Here is a 4,877-nt window from a genome sequence, read left to right as displayed (position 1 = left end):
CACACACACACATCTCCCACTTGAGTTTCCACAGTAAGGGAGTAATTCTGAGAGCAGATTCTCAGGGCAGACCACACTCTGCAAGAACCCTTAGGGGCTGTATCCTCTGGCCCTGGAGCGCCTGCCCCTCCCCGACAGATGCTGCTGTCTGAGTTCCCAGAGAGCACTTTAGCTGAGGAGCTAAACCATTTCCAGGACAGAGGAGAGGCTGTTTTCTCCAGACCGAATAAACAAGGTACTAACAATAGGAACTCATTTCCTAGAAATTAAACACCGAATTTGTTAGTGTTTATAGGATCCCATCCCGGGACTCACCATCTGCTTTCCCTGCTGGGAGGCACCGCACAGCCATGAATAGGCGCCCAGGTTTTGGAGGCAGGTAGCCTGAATTTGCTTCCCAGCTCTGCCTTTCACTAACTCTGTGACCTTGGACAAGTTTCTCGACCTCTTGGAGCCTCAACCATCTCAACAGCTTTTTCCTCATCCACTCAGTAGCTATGTGCTTAAAGCCACATGTTGGCATGAGCCACACAGATGTGGGCCCTGCTTCTAGAAAAACTTGCAGGGGAAGCTCACCTGGAACGTGGGAGTGTGGAGGGGGCCTTGGGAAAGGAGACAGGTAACCTGTGGCAACCCCAGATTCTCCTCTGAGGTGGCTTTGCTGCTGGGCACCACAGACAAATCGAATCCGCAAGAGAAGAGAAACTGGGGCCAAAGACACCTACTCCACAGGACAGAAGCTTGGAGAACCCTTCGCTCCATGCACCCCAACCCCTATTTCTTCATTTCCTATTGCTCACTGATCCAGAGACTGCACAGCCCAGCCCTTCCTCCGTTCACGTGCACTCAGCAAAACAGCCCGCCTCCAGCCTGGCTGAGATTTCCTTCTGCGAACACACTATGTTTCTCTCACGCCTCTGAGCCTTTGCACAGGCCATTCCATCTATCTAGAATGCCCTTCCTCAGGTCCCCTCCAACCCTATAGAGGTTCCTCTGAATCCTAGGAACGGTAGTGATCACTCCCTCCTCCCCACCCCACTGGTCTCCTTATCACGCACTAACACTGGACTCCCCTCAACTGGGCTCACTGGCTGACTGCCTGTCTTCCTGTTGGACCTGATTCCCGGAGGGGTGGGGGACACGTGTGCTGTGTCATGAAGCCCAGTGCCCTCTGTGTAGGGTATCCTTCCTCCTCACCCACCTGTCCAATTCCAACTTCAACCTCAGGATCGAATTCAACGGTCTCCTCTTGGCTGAAATGTGTCTACTCTTTCCACCCAAATGGGGTCCCCTCCCCTCTAACAAGTGCCTTACGTTTATGACTGACATGCGTGTCTCTCAGCATCCTGCAGCCCAATGCCGTGGGGCTCTCTCCCTCAAGATGGTCCATTCCGGGAGCAGAGACTAGTTTGTTCACAGCTGTAGGTTTTGGGCTTAATACTTACCGTGGTTCAGGAAGGATTTACTCAAAGGATGAATGAAAGAACACTGCGGTCTTACCTTTGACACCCTGTACCTCTGGCCCCAAATGTCCTTTGGTCACTCCTCCTGGATGTACCATGGGGCCCCCACCTCAATCGAGCCACCATCTGCCTCATCCATCCCAGTCCTTCCTGTCTGCTCCTTGGTAGCTTATCCACCCACCCCCAACATCTAGAATGCTCCCTCCCTCTCTCTCTCACTCAGCATGTAACCAATTACTTTTCTTTTATGAATGAGGAAGCTGAGGCCCAGAAAGGTAATGCAACCAGCTCAAGGTCACACAGCAAGTAAGTGGCCAAATCCAGGACCTTGCTCTCTGGACAGCCTGAACTCTCTCCTTTAGAGCAGTGGTTCTCAATCTTCCTAATGCCGCGACCCCTTAATGCAGTTCATCATGTTGTGGTGACCCCCAACCATAAAATTATTTTCGTTGCTACTTAATAACTGTAATGTTGCTACTGTTATGAATCATCATGTAAATATCTGATATTGCAGGATGTATTTAGGCGACCCCTGTGAAAGGGTCGATCGACCCCCAAAGGGGTCTCGACCCACAGGTTGAGAACCGCTGCTCTATAGGTTCTGTCTCCTTTCCCCTGCCTTCTCTACACACATCTGGGGCATCTGTGTCTTGGTTCAGGCTGATAGATTGCCCTCTGCCTGGGAGAGCAATCTGTCCCACTGTCTTTCATACACATCTATGGAATTCTGCTCACCGTTCTCTGAGGCCCTTCTCAGAAGCCACTTCCTCCAGGAAGCCTTCCCTGTCAACCAGATGCAAAATCTCTCCTTTAACCCTCCTGACTCCAGGTTTGTTTGTGCCTGTGGTGGAAGCTCCTTGAGGAGCTACCCTCCCCACTCCAGTGCCGGGAGCACTGTAGGCTGCAATCAATATAGAGCAACTCCCAAAAAACAAAACACAAGATTTAAGAAAAAAGATATAGAGCGACTCCTCTTCCAGGGCTCAAGTGAGCCCTGGAGAAATAACAGCATTCTCTCTCTCCTGTCTGAATCTCTCCAGGGCTCCCATATCAGAATAAAATTTAAAAAATCGCACCATGGTCCACAAGGTCCTATGTTAACTGAACCCCCACCCCCAAACCAGCCACCTCTCTGACCTCATTTCCTACCATCTGCTCCCCTTAAATATCACCTCTTAGGCAAAGCGTTGACCAGCCAACATAAAGTAGTTCTCATCCTCTGTTAGATTGCCCCTGCTTCAGGTTCATTTCAGCACTTCACCCCATCGGCCACCCGCCTGGGAGTTCTGGGCTGGAAACATACATCTATGAGGTCATGTGCAGAGAGGCGGTCACTGGAGCCAATGGGGTGGACGAGACCACCCAGGGAGAGTGTCTGCTAGGAGGGGAGCTAAAGGCTATAGATAGGAGGATGAACCTGCAAAAACAGAGACGCAGTAGGCAAAATAGACAGGATTGAGTTGCAGGAGCCAGAAGAGTGTTCCCAGAGGAAACGAGTGGTCAGCGGTGTCGGGGCAGCTGCTGAGAAAGTTAAAGACTGAACACTGTCTGCTGAGTTCAGCTTCCTGGAGGACAGAGGTGACCTGGGCAGACCCCCACCCCGCTGGGGGCCTCGGACAGGAGCCATCTGTGCAATGAGAGGAACTTCTTAGATCCTGGGAACTCTCAGCTCTGAGATTCTGTATTTCAGCACAGATTCATATCCCAGTCGCCAACAAGACCAGTCCTCCACCTGCAGCCTGGGAGACACAGGATGACCTAACTGGCACTCTGAGGAAGCACCCCTGCGTTCCTGGGCCTGCACTGGGCACTGTGCGGAAGAGAGGAGGCCCTAGGCCAATGATGGTGAACCTATGACACGCGTGTCAGAGGTGACATGAGAACTCATTTTTTTGGTTGATTTTTCTTTGTTAAATGGCATTTAAATATATAAAATAAATATCAAAAATATAAGTCTTTGTTTTACTATGGTTGCAAATATCAAAAAATTTCTATATGTGACATGGCACCAGAGTTAAGTTAGGGTTTTTCAAAATGCTGACACGCCGAGCTCAAAAGGTTCACCATCACTGCCCTAGGCCCTACCAGTCAGGTCCAGCTGGTCAGCTCCCTCCCTCCTATGTGATCCTCTAGGACTCAGCGGTTCTCAACCTGTGGGTCGCGACCCCTTTGGCGGTTGAACGACCCTTTCACAGGGGTCGCTTAAGACCATCCTGCATATCAGATATTTACATGACGATTCATAACAGTAGCAACATTACAGTTATGAAGTAGCAACGAAAATAATTATATGGATGGGTCACAACATGAGGAACTGTATTTAAAGGGCCAGAAGGTTGAGAACCACTCCTCTAGGTCCTGGCTTCCCTGGATGCCTCCAGGACAAAGACCACTCCTTCCTCCCCACCAGCTGGACAGGGTCAAAGGCTGGAGGAGGCCCAGCTGCCCAAGTGGCCTTGCTTGCTGCTGTCGGTAAAGGGCCCTCGATGTCCTTGGAAGGAAGGCTGAGACCCTGGCCCGTGGCTATGCAGCCCAGGGGAGAGGACTGACCCACATTGGGGGCCGAGTCCCAGGAAGAGGTTGAGAGGCTGTGCTGAACAATGACCTCATTTGATGTGCACAGCAAGCCTGTGAGGCGGACATTCTTATCCCCACTTCACATGGAAGTAAACCACGGCTCAGAGAGGTTAAGCGCTTTCCCAAGGTCACACAGCTAGTAAATAGCCAAGTTTGGTTTGTAACGCGGCCAAGTCTGATAGAGAGCCCCTACTCTTTTTAAAAAATATATACTTTTATTGATTTCAGAGAAGAAGAAAGAGATAGAAACATCAATGGTGACAGAGAATCATTGGTTGGCTGCCTCCTGCACACCCCCTACTGGGGATGGAGCCCGCAAACCAGGCATGTGCCCTTGACCGAAATCGAACCCAGGACCCTTCAGTCCTCGGGCGATACTCTATCCATTGAGCCAAACCATCTAGGCAGGTGGTTCCCTACTCTTAATCCTTGCACCTCCCCAGAGCTGGGGGGCTTTAGCCTTATATTGTCTCACAAGTAGTGTGACCTTGGGAAAGATTTATTCCCACTCTCCACACCTGCAATAAAGCAGATTTCTTAGTGCCCTTCCAGTCCTGACGTTATGTGATTAGCTAGCAGCTGTACAGAACTTTACAGTTTATAAAAAGGCATCCATTCGGCATCTCATATATCCCCCCGAGTCTCGCAGGGTGGGAGAAATATACCCTGCACTTGACAGATGTGCAAACTGAGGTTCGCAGAGATGCAGTGACCTGCCCAAGGTCACAAAACCAGTCCGGGTCCCCCGGCCTTCGGGTCTGGAGCCCGGGTTCCATCCTGGACGCTCCTTCAACTCCCCTCCCGAAAGGACGGCCCCGCGCTGCGCCGCACCCCGAC

This window comes from Myotis davidii, unplaced genomic scaffold (assembly GCF_000327345.1).
Source record: "Myotis davidii unplaced genomic scaffold, ASM32734v1 scaffold149, whole genome shotgun sequence".
NCBI lineage: Eukaryota > Metazoa > Chordata > Mammalia > Chiroptera > Vespertilionidae > Myotis > Myotis davidii.
Note: the sequence above shows the minus strand (reverse complement) of the source record.